The 24419-nt window shown below is 40.7% G+C and overlaps 1 non-coding gene across 1 annotated transcript; it reads left to right on the top strand.

Annotated features, from left to right (window-relative positions):
* The first annotated feature begins 19526 nt into the window (after positions 1-19526).
* Positions 19527-19633, top strand: LOC120882729. Its single transcript, XR_005725582.1, has one exon. It is a non-coding gene; the product is annotated as a U6 spliceosomal RNA (small nuclear RNA).
* Positions 19634-24419: the final 4786 nt, after the last annotated feature.

The raw sequence follows: 24419 nt of genomic DNA, 5'->3' as shown, positions 1-24419 counted from the left end.
ACCTCCTCTAGCTTTCTTCGTAGTAATGCTTTCTAAGGCCCACTTGATTTCACACTCCAGGATGTCTGGCTCTAGGAGAGTGATCACACCATTGTCATTATCTGGATCGTGAAATTCTTTTTTGAACAGTTCTTCTGTGTATTCTTGCCACCTCTTCTTAATATCTTCTGCTTCTGTTAGGTCCATACCATTTCTGTCCATTATTGAGCCCATCTTTGCATGAAAATGTTCCCTCGGTATCTCTAATTTTCTTGAAGAGATCTCTAATTTTTCCCATTCTGTTGTTTTCCTCTGTTTCTTTGCATTGATCGCTGAGGAAGGTTTTCTTATCTCTCCTTGCTATTCTTTGGAACTCTGCATTCAGATGCTTATATCTCCTTTTCTCCTTTGCTTTTTGCTTCTCTTCTTTTCACAGCTATTTGTAAGGCCTCCTCAGACAACCATTTTGCTTTTTTGCATTTCTTTTTCTTAGGGATGGTCTTGATCCCTGTCTCCTGTACAATGTCACAAACCTCTGTCCATAGTTCATCAGGCATTCTATCTATCAGTCTAGTCCCTTAAATCTATTTCTCACTTCCACTGTATAATCATAAGGGATTTTATTTAGGTCATACCTGAATGGTCTAGTGGTTTTCCCTACTTTCTTCAATTTGAGTCTGAATTTGGCAATAAGGAGTTCATGATCTGAGCCACAGTCAGCTCCTGGTCTTGTTTTTGTTGACTGTATAGAGCTTCTCCATCTTTGGCTGCAAAGAATATAATCAATCTGATTTCAGTGTTGACCATCTGGTGAAGTCCATGTGTAGAGTCTTCTCTTGTGTTGTTGGAAGAGGGTGTTTGCTGTGACCAGTGCATTTTCTTGGCAAAACTCTATTAGCCTTTGCCCTGCTTCATTCCGTACTCCAAGGGCAAATTTGCCTGTTACCCCAGGTGTTTCTTGGGTTCCTACTTTTGCATTCCAGTCCCCTATAATGAAAAGGACATCTTTTTTGGGTGTTAGTTGTAGAAGGTCTTGTAGGTCTTCATAGAACCGTTCAGCTTCTTCAGCATTACTGGTTGGGGCATAGGCTTGAATTACTGTGAAATTGAATGGTTTGCCTTGGAAACGAACAGAGATCATTCTGTCGTTTTTGAGATTGCATCCAAGTACTGCATTTCGGACTCTTTTGTTGACCATAATGGCTACTCCATTTCTTCTAAGGGATTCCTGCCCGCTGTAGTAGATATAATGGTCATCTGAGTTAAATTCACCGATCCCAGTCCATTTTAGTTTGCTGATTCCTAGAATGTCGACGTTCATTCTTACCATCTCCTGTGACCACTTCCAATTTGCCTTGATTCATGGACCTGACATTCCAGGTTTCTATACAATACTGCTCTTTACAGCATTGGACCTTGCTCTATCACCAGTCACATCCATAACTGGGTATTGTTTTGCTTTGGCTCCATCCCTTCCGTCTTTCTGGAGTTATTTCTCCACTGATCTCCAGTAGCATATTGGACACTTTCTGACCTGGGGAGTTCCTCTTTCAGTATCCTATCATTTGCCTTTTCATACTGTTCATTGTGTTCTCAAGCCAAAAATAGTGAAGTGGATTGCCATTTCCTTCTCCAGTGACACACTTTTCTAAAAGTGTATATCAAGTCTCTTCTCCATTTCCCTTTCAACTCCTCTCACCCGTCTTGTCACTATAACAATCTTTATCCCTAATGAGCAGTGATTATCAGGAGAGTCTAAAGAGGAGAGCTTTTCCTGGTATTTTTTTTTTCTCTTCTTGGGGACCATCAGTTGATCTGATCTTCTTGCAGGCCCTTGGTACTTTGTAGTACATAGATGTCATATCGACATGGGACTTGCCTTCCTAGATGGAGTCTGATGCTGCCACATCATGTGCAAACTTTTTGATCACTTTTGCCTAATCATTGCCAAGATTCCACATACTGTGATCAGCATAAATGCCTAAGCACACTGGCTGCCTAGAAAACAGGGGAGAAGGGCATGCTCTCAGCACTAACCAACCACATCTCAATCACAAAAATTAAATAATAACACTCTGTACAGATGATCTGTTGCAGGGGTCTGCCTTCCTGCAACAAATGGCGTGGGACTCTTCTTTGCTGAGACTGACATTCTGACCACTCGGGGTACTCAGGGGCCAGCCTGCCTGCCAATGGACCAGACCCAGCGGCCACAACTGGGACCCTTTTGTCCCTGGTCTCCTCCTGACATGGACATCTGGCCAGAGTGCCCTGACCAGTAAGGAACAAGAGACTTTATTGACCTCTCTCCCCTTCCCTCTCTCTTTCCTCTCCTTAACCCTTCCTATCCTTCCCTGTTTTTCTAGTCCCCTGGTCCTGGACACATGAATCTGGTCAAAGGGCTCTCAGCCTGAGCTGAGGATTGGAGACTGATCACCTCCTCTTGGCAGAGAACTCGAATACTGGTTCTGGTCTGGTCTGATTTCTGGTAGGGCCGAGTTCCAGTCCTCCCTTCTCTGGAGGCCCAGGGAAAAGTCCCATAACACCTGGGCATCTGTAGGTGGCAGGAGACGTCTGTAAGGCCACCCCTATCACCCCCGTTCTCCCGCCTCCTCCCCCTTCTTCCTCCCTCTGGCTTCCTTTCCTCCCTTGAAATCTTTGATGTTAGTACTTGGATCTGAAGTTCTATATCTCTATAGGAGGTTTTCTAAGAGACTGCATTCTTGTATTTAAGGGCTTCCCTGGTGGTGCAGAGGTTAAAGTGTCTGCCAGCAATGTGGGAGGCTTGGGTTCGATCCCTTGGTTGGGAAGATCCCCTGGAGAAGGAAATGGCAACCCACTCCAGTATTCTTGCCTGAAGAATCCCATGGATGGAGGAGCTTGGTGGGCTACAGTCCACGGGTCGCAAAGAGTCGGACACGACTGAGCGACTTCCCTTTCACTTTCACAGGCGATCTGCAGGATGCCACTGTTCTTCATAAATAGGAGGTATATAAGAACCACCAGGGAACAGAAAGAGTAGCTGTCAGGAGAAAAATTTCTGCTGACTGCAAATCTCTGCCACTTTGGCTGGGTGAAATGATTTTTCCCGGAAGGTTTTGGTGATTGCCTAAAGCACTTGCTAGTTTTGCTAATGTGGTTTGACCTCACTGGGGCTCTCATCACAAATGCCTGTTATTTATCTCATACTATACACAGCTGAGACAGAGAATTTGTTCCCAGCCAAGAATCTCATAGAAATTGGATAATCATCCTTTGGCTCAATCCAATTCTGTTTTATTGTCCCCTGGTTTAAGCTTCCCCTGAAAATAAATATAGTATTGATCTGATAGTCAGTATGTGTAATTGGCAATTGTTCCCTTCTTCCAGATCATTTGTGTGTCTCACATGGTTTATAATGGCTGAATTTGTCAGGGATTTTTCCACTGGGCTTCCTAGATATCTGCAGGTCATGATCTGATACCCAACATTTCTTTATTTCCTTCCTTTCTGGAATCTGTGAGTCACTGAATGCATCTTAGCCATGGATGCATCTGCCATTTTTACTCCAAAATCGAAATCTGAGTTGCTGTGTTACATGCCCCAGATTTTGTTAGAGCCAAGGAGACATGCTTCCTTCTCTTGCAGCAAAGCTTTTGGAGTATAAGATTCCATACAGCACTTTATCTGTGGCCTGGCCATTTCCTTTAGCTGATTATTATCTGATTATTATTGGTAGAACATGACTCCAGAGTTATTATAATATTGTAATTGTATTATTTATGTAGAAACATATGTATATGTAAAATTTAACAATGTAATAGCAGCAGAGAGTATGAGCTAGTCAGTTATAACATCTGTATCTCAATTATTTGTATTCTAGTACCTTGAAGAATACCAGCTCATAGTTGGAATTCAATAAAAGCTTTCATTTAAGTGAATAAATAAATGATGGGATAAAAGAATGAATAACTTAGCACTAGACTTTTCACGTTAGTACATGCCTGCTGCTAAGTCACTTCAGTCGTGTCCAACTCTGTGCGACCCTATAGATGGCAGCCCACCAGGCTCCCTTGTCCTTGGGATTCTCCAGGCAAGAACACTGGAGTGGGTTGCCATTTCCTTCTCCAATGCATGAGTGAGTCGCTCAGTGAAGTGAAGTCGCTCAGTGAAGTGAAGTCGCTCAGTCATGTCCAACTCTTAGCGACCCCATGGACTGCAGCCTACCAAGCTCCTCCGTCCATGGGATTTTCCAGGCAAGAGTACTGGAGTGGGATGCCATTGCCTTCTCTGAGTACATGCCTAGTAAGTAACTTAAAGAACATTTCAATTGTCTTCCCAACATTTGTTCCACCCTCCCCCATGGGAACTAGCAGTAATGCATTGGGTACAAAGATTGAGGCTGCCGTGGCTCTGGAGATCATTTCTGACTGGTTAGTCCCAGTGTTAGGTACCAAAAAGGACACACTATTTTAGGAACCACTTCCCTGGTGACTTAGATGGTAAAGAATTTGCCTACAATGCAGGAGACCTGAGTTCAATCCGTGGGTCAGGAAGACCCCCTGGAGAAGGGAATGGTGACCCACTCCCATATTCTTGCCTGGAGAATTCCATGGACAGAGGAGCCTGGTGGGCTGTGGTCCATGGGTTGCAAAGAGTCGGACATGATTGACAACTAACACTTTCACTTTTGAAGAAAAAATGAGGAAAAACCCTGACCTAACTATATATGAGTTGTAAGATGTAATTTTAGCAATACTTCAGAGATGTTACAATATGAAAATATGCATCTTATAATGGATCTAGTATAATGAGTTGGTTCTATCATAGTGAAGCTCAGGACTTTGATAGTTTGGGGAAGAGATGGTCCTCCTCTCAAGTGGAAATGAGGAAGCAAGTAGCTATGAGAGTCCCTGGCTATCCACATCCTAGAACTCTTAAGTGGGGCAAGCCCCAGATGTGGTCAGCAATTTCAACAGCAATGTGAAATGCTGAAAAGGAACTGGGTTCTTGACCCTGTCCTATCTTGGGAGTTTTCAGTTATGTGGATTAATATATCCCCTTTATCATTTAGGGCTTCCCTGGTGACTCAGACAGTAAAGAATTTCCCTGCAATGGGGAGACCCAGGTTTGATCCCTGGGTCGGAAAGATCCCTTGGAGAAGGGAGTGGCTACCCACTCCAGTATTCTTGCCTGGAGAATTCCATGGACAGAAGAGCTTGGTGGGCGATAGTCCATGGGGTTGCAAAGAGTCGAACACAACTGAGCAACTAACACTTTATTATTTAAGCCAGTTCCAGCTGTATTTTTAAAATTTGGAAGCTAAAATATCCTGAATATGACTTTTAATGTTAGTATTGTAGGGGAAGAAATCCAAACCATAATGCAGTATAGAATGTGGATGAAAGAACCACAAGTAAGGAGAGTAAAGTGTCCCTTCTATGTTCTCTCTTGAGCTAGGTTCTCAGATCATATTTAGTTCCTGCTCTCAAGTTCACTTGGAGGACTTTTTATTAGAATTCCAGAGGAGTCTTCCAGGGATGAGAAAGTACAGTGTAATTGCCCAGTTTTTTTTTTTAAACATGTAATAGTGAAGAGGCAAGATAGTTAGTGGGAACTTTGGGCTAGAGTCATATGCCTGAGTTCAAATCCTCCCTTTGCTGCTCACTCCTGAGACCTCAGGCACATTCCTTGCTCTCCCTCTCTTCTTTCTTCATCTGCCAGATAGGACTAAAAGAGTACCGTACCCTTTGTGTTGTTGAGAGAATTAGCTGAGATTGACTCACAGAAAGCACATATAGAATGCCTTACAAATGCTAGCTATTGAGATTCAAAAGAAACTTAGAAAATTTTCAATTATATGCCATATCTAGAAGAGAGAGTAATCAGGTGGCCCTAGCCTTATGAGTATCTAAGATAAATTAGTTCATATTAAAGCTCAAAGATTTAGGTTGATTTTAAAAAGGGAAAACTTTTCAGCCAGTAAAAGCTGCCAAACCTCAATAAACAAGTAAGATTCTTCCCTGTCTCAATTCATTCAAGTCCTATCTAGACTTAGCCCAGTGCAACATTCTGAAATGGAGGCTTGACTTTGCCTCCCTCTCATATGGCATCGTGTCCTTGGGGGTCTTTTATTCATTAAGCACCAGGATTCAGTAACTTTATTTGTTTAGGTTGCCCAGTAACCACCACTTCAATGCCTCACTTTCTCTCTCCTTTCTCCTCTCCTTGTGCAAAGAAACAACCACTGTGTCTGTTAATTCAGGCTCCCATCCATAGCTAGGAATACAGAAATCATTGTTACATTTGAAAACATTTGGTTTTGTTGACATGCATTCTGTAAAATGTGGTGTTTCTAAGATGAGGGCTAAGGTTTGAATCAGACTAGGTCCATCTAATGTTGCATGTCCTGCTGAAGGAGGAGGCAGGATCTACATCCATCCCCTGATGTCACTAGATCTAGGGCTTCCCTGCACAGATTGTAGGCCTTGATGTAGCCATCACCAGGGGCCTGCTAGAAACACACCTCTCCCCCTTCACCTACTGAGCAAGAATTTGCGTTTTAACAAGGACCTGCAGTGGTTCTGAAAGTGAGAGAAGCAATGCTCTTTAGAGCATATCTGAACAAAAGTGGAGAACTGACTGTAAAGCTCATCTTCTAACTAGAAGAAAGCCTGTGTGTGATTTTTTGCTGATAAGTTTTCATTCTCTGCCTTTTGTGTTATTCTCCTTTGTCATGAAGAGAGAAAGCTAACCACTTCATAAGAAACTGGACCAATAGAGATGCACTTGTCATAAGGAATCCTATAGAACACTAGGGAACAGGCAGTAAAACTTGTCGTCTGCAAAGAAAGCTCACAGGCTCTCAGGATGGTGGTTAAATGAATTCTTCTCAACTCTTGAGAATTAGAATTCAGTCCAGCAATTGACAGTGGTAGAAGGTTCCTTAGATGAAAGGGATTTGGGCTTGACAGACCTGGGTACAGCTCAAAGGGGTGGGCATAGAGAGTCAGACTTGAACTAGAGATCTGGAGTGGTTTAAAGTGGAACACAAGTCATCTAGGAGGTGAAGGATTTTCTGAGATAAAAAGTCAAAGTCAAGAGACAGAGAGTTGTAAGTGGTCTAGGAAAGAGCAAGCTTCCCTGGTGACTCAGTAAAAAATCTGCCTGCAGTACGGGAGACCTGGGTTCAATCCCTGAGTTGGGAAGATCCCCTGGAGGAGCGAATGGCTACCCACTCCAGTATTCTGGCCTGGGGAATTCCATGGATAGAGGAGCCTGGCAGGCTACAGTCCATGGGGTTGCAAAGAGTCAGACACATGACGGAACGACTTTCACTTTTTAGGAAAGTGAAAAGGTAAAGGTTAAAAGTCCAAAGTAGTTATCAGAAACCAAGAGATCCATGGGAGCTGAAAGGTGGGAAAAGTCATGCAGGAGGTCTGGGGGGCAGCCCTCTGAGCAGCTTTACTAATGAGCATCTCTTTCTGAGCCAGCCACATGCCATTGTACGTGCAGGACATTGAACCCTGTGTGTGATTTGCCTGGAATCTAGGCTGTTATTAAGTGGGAGCTCCTGGCTGGAGTAAGGAGAGAGGGTCACAGAGAGAGGCTGCTGCTGAGCGGGAGCTGTTGACCCAGGCCGACCCCTGCCATGGCGGTGGCGGTGGGGCAAGACTGGGCGGGAAAGATGAAGTCCACATGGTCAGAAAATCTAGAGCAGGAAAGATTAATGGAGGAGGTCTGGTTTCCCCACTGCACCAGGCTGAGGAGCAGAGCTCCTGAAGGGCTGCTGGGGGCCAGGAAAACCACACTGGGTCATCAGCCCAGGTCAAGAAGGTAAGCGCAGTCAGGAGAATGAGACTGTTGGCTTGTGATGCTGAGATTTGACTGTTGTTTCTCTGCTTTATCAGAGTCTGATGAGGCACTGATGACCCTGAGCATAAATCACATCACAAAGGAGGGCAGAGGCCTGTGGAGAACAAGAGCAGATGCCTCGCATCTGTGAGGCCTGTGTCTCCGCCTAGTGCTTTCAGTTGTTTAAGCCTTCATCCAAAGAAAGTGGTACCATTCTGAATATAGGACAAAGCATGCTCTCGAGAAAATTTGCAGGCATTGCAGTCAGACACATTGGGGCTTTGGAAAATTATCTTTGAGCTTTAGTTTCTGGTTCCATAAAATCGAGAAAAATGCTACCTCCTTTGCAGACTTGTTGCTGCTGCTGCTGCTAAGTCGCTTCAGTCGTGTCCGACTCTGTGTGACCCCATAGACGGCAGCCTACCAGGCTCCCCCATCCCTGGGATTCTCCAGGCAAGAACACTGGAGTGGGGTGCCATTTCCTTCTCCAATGTGTGAAAGTGAAAAATGAAAGTGAAGTCCCTCAGTCGTGTCCGACTATTTGCGACCCCATGCACTGCAGCCTACCACCAGGCTCCTCCGCCCATGGGATTTTCCAGGCAAGAGTACTGGAGTGGGGTGCCATTGCCTTCTCCATTGCAGACTTGTTGGGGAGGTTTAAAACATGTAGAAAATGTAACTCAGAAACACCAGGCATATAGTGGGGCCTTTATAAGATCCAAATAAATAACCATGGGGCAAGAAAGCAGTCATACTGCTGCCTGAGCCTTCTGCCTACTGTTGCCTCATTATGGACATTTCCTTACTCCTTTAGCATTGTTCTCTGCATGCTAAGTCACTTCAGTCTGACTTCTGACTCTTTGCCACTCTATGCACTGTAGTCCGCCAGACTCCTCTGTCCATGGGATTTCCCAGGCAAGAACACTGAGTGGGTTGCCATACCCTCCTCCAGGGGCTATTCCTAAACCAGGGATCAAACCCGCATATCCTGTGGCTCCTGCATTGCAGGTGGATTCTTTACTGCTGAGCCACCAGGAAAGCCCACCTTTTTGCATTGAAAGAAAGTGAAAGTGTAGTTGCTCAGTCATGTCTGACTCTTTGCAACCCCATGGACTGTAGCCCGCCAGGCTCCTTCTGTCCATGGAATTCTCTAGGCAAGAATACTGGAATGAATTGCCATTTCCTTCTCCAGGGGATCTTCCCAACCTGGGGATGGAACCTGGGTCTCCCACATTGCAGGTAGATTCTTTACTGTCTGAGCTACAAGGGAAGCCCTATTTTGCATTGAGGGATACTAAATTTGGGGGCATTCGCTGCACAAAGAAGATGGATTCTATTTCTGATGGGTAATGCATGAGGACAAATATAATTCCTAGTTAAAAATATAATTGATAGAAAGTTGAACTACTTAGAAGCCATGCACAGTACAGCCTTACTTTGCCTGCTTCCCTGTAGGTGAGCAGAGAGCCTGAAGGGAAATACGTCTTTGATGCAAGCTCTGAAAATCCATGTCTATAAAGTGCTGGCCAGTTTCTCAGCTGAAATTGAAGCATTTCTAGTTATGTGGTGAATTACATGAAGTTAGTGGGTATAAGTGAGTACCCTTCCCTCTCCATACGTGCTGTTTGCATTTTATCAGGGTATTCCAGAGAAAAAGACCACCATTCACAGCAGTGGCTCTTACACTGAGAATTGTTGAGGCTGTGGCAGAGCCATAGGGACAGGGAGACTTCGTGATATTCCTCTCTGTGGCACTCCTGAATGTTCCCTCTTTGGGTGAGTGTCTCTTCTGCCAAGTTAATCCTAAACTTCCCTGATGTTGAGGTGGGGAGTAGGTTCTTTTCAAGTTTTCAGGCCTGAGATGTTAGGTCTTGCAACAGAGGTATCTGAATAATCTGTAGCTTATCACACAAAAAATTTAAAGACAAATTCTTCATGAAGAACTAAGGGACAATAGAGGAGGGCCTACTGGCCTTTTTATAGTGAATACCATGAAAGATAAAGGTGCTTTCTCTAAAAGCTATTTTTTTCTTAAAAAAAAAAAGTCATACAGTCTTGATCTGGTACTGTCTTTTTTTTTCCCCTTTAAGAAATATCTAAAACGTAACACTCTTGACTACACATCCTTTTTCCGGTAAGCTGTGACCTTGATCAGTAAACTGATTTTTATTTAACTGGAAAGGGAAATCTACTTTCTGGCCAGGGCATCAATCTGGTTGACCCTTTAAATGTTAATTGGAAGACAAAGCTTTAAATGTTAGATCAATTTACCAAATATAATGTGATTCCTTAGATCACATACTTCTGTTGTGTATCAAACAAGCCCATCACTATTCAAGTTGTTGCCTAAAGAGAATTACCAATGACTAGACAATTTAAGAGATTGACCTGGCTCAAAAAGACCCTGAAGGGCTATGATTCAGCATCTTTATTAGACCCTGTTTATTTCCTCCTTATTTGCCATGACTCATCAGCTTTAATGGGACCAATTCTATGATCATTTTCACTTTATTTTGTCCTTTGTTTTGGATTGCATCAGATTTTTATTTTACCTTTCCATTGCACAGGACCACATTTATCACAGAGTTTTTTTCTTGTCAAACAAACCAACAAACAAAACAGGATAAATCCTGGCACCTGGATTGTGCCTGGAAAGAGCAGCAAATTGTACTTGACTATGAGGCAAATAGTATTTTTTTCTCACGTATAATGAATAAAAAAATGTCAAGAAGGTCAATAAATTTAGGTCAATAAATTTTGCTGCTGCTTTTATTAAAAAGTAGCTGGAACTGTAGAAAACAAGCTCTGAGCAAATGGCTGCATTTGTGTAAATTTGCTTTTTGGAGTATTCTGGTATGGTCCTGCAATCTCAGAAATGGCACCTGTGGACACAACGGACTCAAGGACATCTGTCAGCCCACGTGTTTTTGTTCTCTGGGGCTCTGATGGATACTCAGAACAATCTGATGTCACTGGGGCTTCTCATTGGTTTTATTCCTGGAAAACCTCTCAGGGCTGATGTCCTTCTCTGTGATTCAAAAGGGTAGAATGTGTTAAATGGTGTTAAGTGGAGAAGTAAGAAGAGAACTCTACCTATGAATATTGCAGCATAGCTACTTGAGCAAGATTGTGCTATCCAGAGCATTGTACCTCTTTAAAAAAAAAAGAAGAAACAAAGTACATTTGGAATTGAAAACTGATTCAAAGAATATATGCTATCCATCTTAGAGAGGAAGAAAAAGAAATCTTTCTGGTAATTACTTCAGGAGACATCTAAACTGAATCACTGAAGTAATGAAATGGTTATTATGAGCAACATAAGTCAGGGCTGCTAGAAAAAATGGAATCTTAATGAGTAGAGTGTGTTTGTAGAGAATAAATCACACCCCACAAATACAAAAATTTGTTTGGAAACAATTAGAAAACTCGGGGACAAAAAGGAATAGCTCTACGATGGAAAAAAATTGTTTCCAGCTTTATTGAGATGCAGCTGACAAAAACTGTATATATAAAGTATGCAACATCATATTTTGATATGCATTGTAAAATTATCACCACAGTCAACCTAGTTAATACACCCATTGCCTCACATAGTTAGCATTTTTTGTGTGCGTGGTGAGAATGTTTAAACTTTACTCTTAGTAAATTTTAAATACTATACGGTGCCATAACTGCCATCAGCCTGCTGTGCTTTTGATCTCCAGAATGTATTTATCCTGCCTAGCTGAAACTTTATACCCTTTGACTAAATTTCCTCATTTCCCCAACCTGCCAGCCCCTGGTAATACCATCCTATGCTCTGCTTTTATGAATTCAACTTTTTTATATTCCCACATAGAAATGAACTCATGCAGGATTTGTCTTACTGTGTCTGGCTTATTTCACTTAGCATAATGTCTTCTCTGTTCATCTGTTGTCACATTTGGCAGAATTTCTTTCTTTTTTAAGGCTGAATGATATTCCATTGTATTTACAGTTCACCCTTGAACAGTGTAGGGATCGGGGTGCTGAACCCTGCACAGTTGAAAATAAACATGTAACTTTTGACTCCCCCCAAATTTAACTACTAACATCCTATCATTGAGCCTTAGCAATAATGTAAACAGTCAATTGACACTTATTTTGTATGTTATATGTGTTATGTATTGTATTCTTAGAATAAAGTAAGCTGGAGAAAAGAAAATGTTATTAAGAAAATCATAAGCATGACTTCTCTGCTGCTCCTGCAGTTAGACTCCACACTGTCACTGCAGGGGGCACCAGTTCAATCTCTGGTCAGGGAACTAAGATCCCACATGCCGAGTGGCAAAAAAAAGAAAGAAAGGATATCATAAGGAAGAGAAAATACATTTTCAGTATTCTACTGTATGTATTGATGCAGTGAGTTTACATCTGTTTACAAAATGAATTGTCAATACCTACATCAGAATTGTCTTATATTCTACAAAATACTCTAGATGTTATGTGTATTATTAACACTAGATGTCAAAATGAAAAGATAATGTGAAAGTTCATATTTTTTTACAGAGCTAATGATTGATAATGAATAAGTAGCAATGTGATTGCTTTATGGTTGCCTTGTGCAAGGACTGATATTGAAGCTGAAACTCCAATACTTTGGCCACCTGATGCAATGAGCTGACTCATTTAAAAAGACCCTGATGCTGGGAAAGATTGATGGCAGGAGGAGAAGGGGACAACAGAGGATGAAATGGTTGGATGGCATCACTGACTCAATGGACATGGGTTTGGGTAAACTCCGGAAGTTGGTGATGGATAGGGAGGCCTGGTGTGCTGCGGTTCATGGGTTCACAAAGAGTCGGACAGGACTGAGCAACTGAACTGAACTGAACTGTGCAATCGATATGATTGCTTTGATACGGTAGCACTATACACTAATAAATGAATCTTTATAACATTTTTGTGACATACACTATAAATCATATTTATAATGCAGTATTGAAAACACTGTTACATTTACAAAACACTTCTGATGATAGTGAGAAAGACAGACAGACAGATATACTATACAATACTGTAATTCTTTGAAAGCAAAGTTGCAAAACAGCAAAAAAAAACTAATTTAATTTTATATTCAATATCGCCTTATGTCTATATAAGGATAAGTGATCCTCTTCAATACAAGTCTTGCACATGATGGTTTTTACATGTATTTTTTGTATATTTATTGAAAAAGATCAGCATATAAGTAGATCCATGCAACTTCAAACTCATGTTGTTCAAGGAACAACTGTGTGTGTGTGTATGTGTGTGTGTATCACATTTTCTTTATACATTCAGCTGTCAACTAGCACTTAGGTTGTTTCCATTTCTCAGCATCTTCAAGATCTTAATTCACATTATGGTCAGTGCTTTTTCTTGAAACTTAGTATATGTAGAACTGCTATATTTTCTCCTCTCCATAACACACATTGCCAACACCTCACCCTAGAATAGGCCCCTCTTTATTCTCAGAGTACCTTATTTTTTGTAGTATTAAGCACCTCTATAATTCTTACGAATTTTGAAAATGAATTATGCTGAAATATGCCAATGCCAGGAGGGTGGGTATCATTGTGGGGTTGAGAGAGTCATTTCCTAGGCAGGTTGATAAGAAGTCTAAGGTAGACTTCTGAGGACAGTCTCTGGATTAAACCTTCTGGCTAATCCTGTTATCTTAAAATGTAAATTAGGAGAGTTCAGTTCAGTTCAGTCCCTCAGTCCTCTCCAACTCTTTGCGACCCCATGAATTGCAGCACGCCAGGCCTCCCTGTCCATCACCAACTCCCGGAATTCACCCAAACTCACGTCCATCGAATCAGTGATGCCATCCAGCCATCTCATCCTCTGTCATCCCCTTCTCTTCCTGCCCCCAATCCCTCCCAGCATCAGAGTCTTTTCCAATGAGTCAACTCTTCGCATGAGGTGGCCAAAGTATTGGAGTTTCAGCTTCAACATCGGTCCTTCCAATGAATACCCAGGACTGATCTCCTTTAGAATGGACTGGTTGGATCTCTTTGCAGTCCAAGGGACTCTCAAGAGTCTTCTCCAACACCACAGTTCAAAAGCATCAGTTCTTCAGCACTCAGCCTTCTTCACAGTCCAACTCTCACAGCCATACATGACTACTGGAAAAACCATAGTCTTGACTAGACGGACCTTTGTTGGCAAAGTAATGTCTCTGTTTTGAATATGCTATCTCGGTTGGTCATAACTTTTCTTCCAAGGAGTAAGCGTCTTTTAATATCATGGCTGCAGTCACCATCTGCAGTGATTTTGGAGCCCAAAAAAATAAAGTCAGATACTGTTTCCATTGTTTCCCCATCTATTTCCCATGAAGTGATGGGACCGGATGCCATGATCTTCGTTTTCTGAATGTTGAGCTTTAAGCCAACTTTTTCACTCTCCTCTTTCACTCTCATCAAGAGGCTTTTTAGTTCCTCTTCACTTTCTGTCATAAGGGTGGTGTCATCTGCATATCTGAGGTTATTGATATTTCTCCCAGCAATCTTGATTCCAGCTTGTGCTTCCTCCAGCCCAGCGTTTCTCATGATGTAGTCTGCATATACGTTAAATAAGCAGGGTGACAATATACAGCCTTGACGTACTCCTTTTCCTATTTGGAACCAGTCTGTTGTTCCATGTCCAGTTCTAACTGTTGCTTCTTGACCTGCATATAGGTTTCTCAAGAGGCAGGTCAGGTGGTCTGGTATTCCCATCTCTTTCAGAATTTTCCACAGTTGCTTGTGATCCACACAGTCAAAGGCTTTGGCATAGTCAATAAAGCAGAAATAGATGTTATTATTATTAAATTATGGGAGTAGGTCTGGTCTTTACAAGGATTATATAACAATAATGTATCCTGCATGAGGACAGTCTCTGGATTTAACCTTCTGGATAATTCTGTTACCTTAAAATGTAAATTATGGGAGTAGGTCTGGTGAGGTCTTTGTAACCTCCAGACATTCTTTGGATTCATTGGAGAGTCTATAACTCCATTGTTAACACTAGCAAGCGGGTCCTCTTTCTGCCCCCTTCTGATGTCTATGTCAGAAGCTTTCTCTATCCCCTTTATACTTTAATAAAACTTTATTACACAAAAGCTCTGAGCAATCAAGCCTTGTCTCTGGCCCCAGATTGAATTCTTCTCAGGAGGCCAAGGATCCCGGTGTCTTTGCATGGTTCAACAACAACCTTTCAGGGTCACCTTAGGGTCTTTGTGTCACAGAAAGAAAGAAAGTGAAAGTCAAGTCGCTCAGTCGTGCCTGACTCTTTGCGACCCCATGGATAGTAGCCTGCACCAAGCTCCTCCGTCCATGGGATTTTCAAGGCAAAAGTACTGGAGTGGGTTGCCATTTCCTTCTCCAGGGAATCATCCCAACCCAGGGATCAAACCCAGGTCTCTCACATTGTAGACAGACGCTTTACCATCTGAGCCACCAGGGACATCCTTGTGTCACAGAATCTAATCCTTAACAGCATTTCAAAATAAGGTCCAATGTTTCAAGCATAGACACAAAGTATGATTGCATCAAGTAATTATATAAAACAAGCCCTTTTATTGTTACCTGTGCGGATCCTATGTCTTTGAATCCATTTTATCTTTTTCTTGAAACATAAATGATAAGGTGCTTCAATAAAAAGCCAGGTAGGTGCATACTGTAGCAGAATTCCTAACTTTGTACCTCTATTCCAACCACAGATAGGGATTTAAATTTAGATACTAATTGCAGTTGAACAGACTATCAGAGTCAAGCTTACAGATGGTGACTGCTTCTAAGAAGTCCATCCTTCTTACATCCTCTTCAATCTGAATACTTCTGTGCTTTGAACAGTAGGAAAAATGATTTCCTTTACATTTTAGTCATTTACCCTTTTTTACCTGAGAACATTTTCAAATTTGCTCCTCTAAACAGAAAAGGAGGCAACCATACCTTTGACACCAATAAGGCGTGTATCTCAACTGAGATACATTATATTAATACGAACTTAGAGTTGATTTGGGGTTTGCTTGCCCAGATTACAAAGAGTGACAATTGAAATCATATTGAAGTTTTCTTACAAGTGTACTCACATCCAGATCACAGGGAACCATTTTATTTTTATATCTAGACTACTATCCAATGATTTAGAAGATAGATCTGCTCTAATTTTATTCAGTGTGTTCTTTTTGAGTGCTATAATGGGCTTTTGTTTGCACGCAGGCACCTAATTAAGAGAGGGGGAAAAAATCCGTTGTTAAAATCAGCTGGGAATAATCAGAATGATCAGTCTGAGGCTTATAAATATTACATGAGCAATATGGGTGCATCCGTAATGTATAACTGTTTTCCAGTTCCACTTAAAACTTTTTGTTCTAAAAGTCTCCAAGCCCAGGAGAAGATTGGTGCTTTAAATTCTTACTCATAAGAAGAGCTCCCAAGATTTTTATTTGCAGATATTTGGTTTATTTATATACTTTCAAGGATTATTACAAAAACCAACATGTTATTGCTCTTGCCACGTGTTTAGTCTCTCTGGACAGGGATCTAGTGTGGCTTACTCAGAGTCCCAAGGAGATGCCTGCATTTGGTGGGATATTTCACCACCACCTGTGTTTTGTACTTTAATATTTTGATTGTCCTCTGTTGAGTTTCACTGCCTTTAGAGAATTTGGAACAACGTGATAGAATTACATCAATCTTCAAAAAGAATTAAGTGAGATCAGAGCTCTCATTCAAAAATTTTAGCTGGAATTCCTGAAAAGAGATGCAGAGAAAATAAATTCATGGTGAAGAGATTTACTTAAAGAGGGAGAAAGATTCTAGCCTCACTTGAGCTCTCTCTCTTTTTCCTTACCCTGCCCCCACTTGAATTCTGTTTATTACTCACTGTTTGTCCCCACCCTCTAGCATGCCACCTCCTTTTGCCCTGGGGAGGCCCTTCAGCATTATTGCCTCTCGGGGTAGAGGGTGAGGAAAAGAACTTTAAGCCTCCCCTAGGGGTTCAAATGTATAACCAACAGATACCAGGTTCCAAAATAGTCCTTGTTTTTTGCAAATGTTACAATTCATCCATTTAAAAGATAGGGTTTTATTCCAACAAGACTTTAATTTTTTTAGTTTACCAAGAATGCTTTAATCAAGAAGAATTAAGTGATTTCTTTGTCTTCTCTTTCCAAAAAAATTGGATTTTTCAAGTAATAGATAAATGGGCTACCTCCAGTAGCTGTATCCCTATCCTCGGCAGCATGGTGATTAAGCAAATGGAGAAGATGTGGGTACCATCTCTTTCCCATAGGTTGTAACCAAATCAGGGGCTGTGTCCGGGAGTTCTAATTATGTGTCTAGACTGAGGTTTCTCAGCTTTAGTACTACTGACTTTCAGGGCTGGATAATTGGGGTGAGGGCTGTCCCATGCATTATACGATGTTTAGCAGCATCCCTGGTCTCCACCTACTATATGTCAGCTATATTCCCTCTCCTGCCACCTCTAAATATCTTCAAACATTGACAGATCCCTCACCCTGGGGGAGGGAGACAAAACTGCTCCCAGTTGAGTCCTGCTGAACTCAGGAAACCATCAGAAATGGGGATGGGGAGTACCACCCTAAAAAACTTAAGCAAAAATAGCATTCACTTAAAAATCAACATATTCTATAGACCAGTATGTCTAACTTGAGCCAGAAACATGTATTGTACAAGTCAGGGATCTAATATTAGCATTTTTGCAAAAACAAAGCTCTGCCTCTTCATATGTTCTTAAAAGTTATTTTTTCGTTCCATCTGTTTTTGTGATTCAGTAATTTCAAAAGCCACAGTGAGTCTGAAAGAATATAGTTGTTTGCCCTTTAATATCTTTCCAAATAGGTATTTGTAAACAAGTCTGAAGACAAGGAATGTGATAATGTATTGAGTCCTTGTTTGAGAATATTTTCATGTGTAAATTTTTCTCCAATGAGATAAGAACAAAAGCTCTTGACTGGAGTCCAGTTCTGCTAATTATTTTGTGATGAGCAGGTTTCCTGTGTTGTTTTTTGTTTTCTAAAGAGTAATATATGTACTAACAGCAACTGCACAGGGATAAAAACCACAATCTGAGGCACTGAATTTTAAGATGACTGGTATTTGCAAGTAAAGCCTGTCTTCACATAGACCAGTGCTTCTCGGCTGGATGATTTCGTCCCCCAGGAGACATTTGATGATATCTGGGGATTTTTGATTTTCAAAACTGAGTGAAGGGATGCTATTGGCCACAGATGCTGTGAAACATCCTACAGTGCACAGCAGTCTTCTGTGACAAAGAGTTCTTCATCCCCAAATATCAGTGGTGCCAGGGTTGGAAGAGCCTGGGATATACATACGGGAAAGGAGAATTTCATCACATAAGGGGGCTTGAGGGTCAGAGGAAGGTTATTTTTCACCCCAGTTCCTCCCCTACTATTTGTGGAGCTCATTCGTTTGAATCTAGCATTGACTTTTTACTCTCTTTTAAAGGTTGATAGTCTTCAGAGATGTAAGGTGTTGAGTTACTAAATACAGTGAGAACCCACAGATGGTTTGCTCTTATGATGAGAAGATAGCAGGATAGAGCAAGTTTAACAATACTGTTTGAATCGCACATTTGAGAGTGGGAGAGGTCTTTCAGATGAGGGAGAAGCTGCCAGGAGAAGCTGCCAAAAGGGGCTGTGGAGTCTGTAAGGCTTGACTCTGTTGCTTTGTTTCCTTGTCTTCAGGAGCATTCTTAAATTCACAGAGACACAAATGGCAAACTGTGTTCAGTGTGTGTGTGTTTAGATTAAATCTAAAAGATAATTCCTATAAAATGAGATTTCTGTGCTTGCTACTTCTCCAGAGAATGGTTGATAATGGGCAATATTCATCCAAATAACTCAGGCAACCTAAAGTTTACATTTAGGTCATAGACTTATAGAAGATATCAATTCTGTAGGAAGCTCTATGCTTAGTCCTTCATTCCAGTTTTCTGTCTGTGTTCTTTCTTTTCACTCTTGCATGTTTAATGCCATATGTCTGCTCTGAAGTCAGCCCAGAATAATTTGAAATACTGGTATCACTTTAAAAAAATCCTTTTTTCCCAGTCCCTTTTCCACTTAACACTCCAAAATGCTTGCAACAGCTCTCCCTTTTCTCTCAGAACAGATTGAACATGTGGTCTTTGGACCTTTTCTTCCCCCCAAGATTATGTATTTTGCCTTTGTTCTGAAATGTTTCTCACTGCTAAATTATAGTTCTTTACAAAGAAGGTTGAGTTTAATTAAGAGTTTAGAAGAGTCTTTCTAAAGTAACTGAAGATCAAAGATGATCATCAAGAATGTCACACTATAGTGTGGTACTCTGAAGCACCACTTCTGCTCAAATTTGGATTTTCTGACATCTGTTTCTTTGCAGTGGCATACTGTAACACATTTTTTTTAAGTCACAGATCAGACTGGAAGAGGTCCCAGAGAAATTTAATTTTGTCATTCCAAACTTTCCCACTTTTGCCTGGGTCCTGCTATCTTTATTTTCTTAGGTTTCCCATTTTAGTTGCCAGGGAGCTGTAAATAGAGTTGTCTTAAACATTTCAGGTTTCTTTCCCCACCAAATAGTCTACTTTTTTTGGAAAATGCTCCTTCAGATTGAAAGATTGAGAATTGAAGACAATGAATTCTTGTATGCTCTTTCACCAGTTAGATCTTTAAACATGCAGTTATTTGAAGTATTAAGAGAAACTTAGTCCTCTCTTTGGAGGCACATATACTAAAATTGGAACGATACAGAGAAGATTAACATGGCCCCTGCCCAAGGATGACACACAAATTCATGAAGTGTTCCATATTTTTTATATAACTCTTAGAGTAAAACATAGGCAGAACTCTCAGTGACATGAATCAAAGCAAGATCCTCTATGACCCACCTCCTAGAGTAATGGAAATAAAAACAAAAGTAAACAAGTGGGACCTGATTAAACATAAAAGATTTTGCACAGCAAAGGAAACTATAAGCAAGGTGAAAAGACAACCCCCAGAATGGGAGAAAATAATACCAAAGGAAACAACTGACAAAGGATTAATTTCCAAAATATACAAGCAGCTTATTCAATTCAATACCAGAAAAACAAATAACCCAATCAGAAATTGAGAAAAAGACCTACACAGACGTTTTTCTCCAGAGAAGACACATAGATGGCTAACAAACACATGAGAAGATACTCAACGTTGCTCATTATTAGAGAAATACAAATCAGAACTACAATGAGATATCACCTCACACCAGTCAGAATGGCCCTCATCAAAAATCTGCAAACCGTAAATGCTGGAGAGGGTGTGGAGAAAAGGGAACACTCTTGTACTGTTGGTGGGAATGTAAATTGATAGAGCCACTGTGGAAGACAGTATGGAGATTCCTTTAAAAACTAGGAATAAAACCACCATATAACCCAGCAATCCCACTCCTAGGCATATACCCTGAGGAAACCAAAATTGAAAGAGACACATTGTTTACTGTAGCACTATTTACAATAGGCAGAACATGGAAGCAACCTAGATGTCCATCGACAGATGAATGGATAAAGAAGTTGTGGTACATATACACACTGGAATAATACTCAGCCATAAAAAGGAGGACATTTGAGTAAGTTCTAATGAGGTGGATGAACCTAGAACCTATTATACAGAGTGAAGTGAGTCAGAAAGAGAAAGATAAATACTGTATTCTAATGCATATATACAGAATCTAGAAAATGGTACTGAAGAATTTATTTACAGGGCAACAATGGAGAAACAGACATAGAGAATAGACTTATGGACGGGGGGGAGAGGGGAGGAGAGGGTGCAGTGTATGGAAAGAGTAACATGGAAACTTACATAACCATATGTAAAATAGATTGCCAACAGGGATTTGCTGTATGGCTCAGGAACTCAAATGGGGGCTGTGTATCAACCAAGAGGGGTGGGATGGGGCAGGAGATGGGAGGGAGTTTCAAAAGGGAAGGGATATATGTATACCTATGGCTTACTCATGTTGAAGTTGGACAGAAAACAGCAAAATTCTGTAAAGCAATTATCCTTCAATAAAAAATAATAAAAAAAAAAGAGAAACTTAGTACTTTATTAAAATCTCACTCTGTCACCACAAGTTAATGTAGTTTTTTTTTGGTCCTTAGAAGGCTTTTACCCAATGGTGATGTCATCTCCTTTTCTGATTTGGCATCTGTCATAGCCAGGGACCTTCATGGTCTTGGACTAATAAACATGTAGGTAAAATTTTTGACTTATGTGGTTAAATATCCACTCTCATAGTTAGTATCAAATTGCATCTGAAATGTCCAATACCGCAACTCTTAATGTGAAATGTGGTTGACAACTATTTACAATAGCCAGGACATAGAAGTAACCTAAATGTCCATAAACAGAGAAATGAATAAAGAAGATGTTTATAGTGAAATATTACTCAGCCATAAAAAGGAACAAAATAATGCCATTTGCAGCAACATGGATGGACCTAGAGATTGTCATACCAAGTGAAATAAGTCAGATAAAGACAAATATCATATGATATCACTTATATGTGGAATCTAAAAAAGGGTATAAATGAAGTGAGTTAACAAAACAGAAGCAGAATCACAGATGTAGAAAACAAACTTTTGGTTACCAGGGGATAAGGCGAGGAGGGATGAATTGGGAGATTGGGATTGACATACACTACTATAAATAAAATAGATAACTGATAAGAACAAGGAACTCTACTCAATACTCTGTAATGGCCTATATGGGAAAATTATCTTAAAAAAGAGTAGATAAGTGTATATGTATAACTGATTCATTTTGCTATACACTTGAAACTAACACAATCCTGTAAATCAACTGTACTTCAATGAAAAGTTTTTTTTTAATGTGGCTGACATACTGAAGGCTGGAAGTGATCCTCAGTTAAATTTCACCTTTGGTAAATGCATCAAGACTATTTTTCAGAATCTTTTGGCAATTTTACTTTAAACTTCTCTTATTGAGTTCTAGTTCATAATCAATAACAGGACTTTCAGTTTTACCCCAAATGTGCCAGATATAAAGACGCAGTTATTTAGGTACTGAATCTCCATTTATAAAAAGAAAAAAAAAAGAGTGTATACCTAGAAAATACAATTCCATTAATTAGTTCATTGATTCTGTAATGTGATACACTGACTCTTCAATAAATTAGGGAAGTTGCTACATCTTTGTCAGATGACGGGGTTGCGCGGCGGAGGGGGCGGCGGGAGGGGAGAAGGGAGACTTGTTTGGTAAACTGGAAGACTACGAATAGTGTGCTTTAGCAGAAGATTCCCTCCCAGATGAACTTTTGGCTCCTCCTCACTGCCTTTGTGAGAAAATAAGTAGGGACTGACAATCATGTTCCCAAAGTGGTGGCAATTAGGTTAGGAAAATTCTCTGGGTAAGACATGACTGTGACTTCAGCAAGTGCATCTGTCATGCTTCTCTTTAATCCTTTTAGTCTGGCAATAGGTATAAACAGTTAAAATATATACAACAAATGAAAGAAGATTCCTTCAGAGGGAAACATTGATGCTTCCTTTTGTATATTTGTTGTTGCTGTAAATTATAAAGCTTTTGAGGCCATAGGTGATGGCTTGTTCACCTTTTTTCAGCCATCACATATCATAATGCGTGGTACATGAGTATGGGCTTAATCAATGTGTATTGGACAAGTAAAAACTTATTTTAGGGTATCAAACAAATTTCTATTGCCTATTGTGTCCAGCCATTCTGCAAAGAGTTTGGCAGGGGGTCAAAAAAATGTAGTAAAATTTTATGTAGTTCTGGCTTTCTAGGAGATTTCAAGGTATTGGGAAAGTAAGATACACATGTATACAAAGTCACTGCTTGACAAAGTCTCCTGGAATATAGACTAAAAATGTCATAGAAACGTGTAGTCCTTGCAACTCTTAAGAAGTCTGGGAAGGGTGATTACTACATGGAAGAAAGGTGGCATAAAATGAAGCTTTGTAGATGAGTTGAAAAGAAATAGTGAATATTCTAAATGAGGCTGAGGGGGAGAAGTTCTTCTTGAACAAAGATATGGCATAAAAGATTACTTTGAGGTACAAACAGTGAAGGGATTAAACTACTTGGTAGTGTTTGGAAACATCTGCATTTGAAGCTGTAAGGCTGTGTAATGGGAAGTCTTGCAGATTTTGACATGAGATATGATATGAAGGTGGTTAAGAAAAGTAGTCTAGACTAGGCTTCAGGATGCATGGGAACCGAGCAAAACCAGACTCAGAAATAATGATTCGGATGCTGTTCCAGTAATACAGTTCTAACGAGGGACTGTTAAGAATATCACCTTGATATTTTGGATTTGGAAGGAGTAGAAGGTTAAATACAAGGTAAAATTTGTCATACACAACAACTACACCACCAACAACTAAAAAACATTTCTTTTCTTGCTCGTAAGTCTTTGGATTGGCTAATGTGACTCTTTTTCAGGCTGCAACTTGGTGGTGCTTGGTTCCATGTTTTGGAGTCCATGGCCCAGGCTTTGAATCCCAGGCTTCACGTCTACAACGTGGGTCCCATGGCCCAGGCTGAAGGGACAGAGGCTTCCTAGGGCATGCTCTTCACCTGGCCATCATAGGGCAAAGTGTATTTCAAGCTTCTGTTAGAGTTGTATCCCTTTGTTCAACGTAAGATACACGACAAAAACCAAATCAATGGGGCAGGGACATATATACTCCAAGTAGAAGGGAGGTTCAGCAAATACTTTCTGAGCAATAATGCAAACTTTCAAAACTGGTATAATTTGTTTAAATGGATCTGGACAAGTCATTCAAGTGATTCGCTACTGGTGTAAAGGTCAAACTTATTAGTAGATAGAGTTCTTCATGGTCTGCTCACATTTCCGTCCTTGTGCTGCTAGGTTCCTACATCTGTCTTGCCTTCTGATTCCACTATGCATGTGTGCTAAGTCACTTCAGTCATGTCTGACTCTTTGCGACCCCATGGACTGTAGCCCGCCAGGCTCCTGTGTCCATGGAATTCTCCAGGCAAGAATACTGGAGTGGGTTGCCATTCCCTCCTCCAGGGGATCTCTCCGACCCAGGGATTGAACCTGCATCTCTTACATCTACCTGCATTGACAGGTGGGTTCTTTACCACTAGTGCAACCTGGGAAGCCCGTAATTCCACTGACTTATTTGCAATTCACCATGAAATTTTATGCTTCTTTTTCATACCTGTTCCTTTCTGCCGGGAATGCCCTCCTCTCCTTTCAGTCCTTTGAGTCTTGACCTAAGTGTTGTCTTCTCTCAAAGGATCTTCTGACCTCCTGCTGGATGCTGCTAATCTTCATTCCCTGATACTTTATGCATAATTTTGTCACAAAAATTATGACACATTTTAATGCTGTGCTCTAGAGGCTGGCCATGTGGCTTATCCATCTAGATCTCCCTCGCACATGTTGACTGAATGAGGCTATGATAATGGTGGGATCTTTAGAAGGAACTGGAAACGAGGGAAGCAGAACCGAACATTTTCCTTGTTTTGTTTTCATTGCTGTTTTTGTATGGGTATTTTGTATTTCTTATCATTAATAAGAAAATGAAGAGTTTTCCCTTTGGGCCTTTTCAGA

This window comes from Oryx dammah, unplaced genomic scaffold (genome assembly GCF_014754425.2).
Source record: "Oryx dammah isolate SB20612 unplaced genomic scaffold, SCBI_Odam_1.1 HiC_scaffold_23, whole genome shotgun sequence".
Classification (NCBI taxonomy): Eukaryota; Metazoa; Chordata; class Mammalia; order Artiodactyla; family Bovidae; genus Oryx; species Oryx dammah.
The sequence above is the reverse complement of the archived record's forward strand: the minus strand, read 5'-3'. Positions and strand labels throughout refer to the sequence as shown.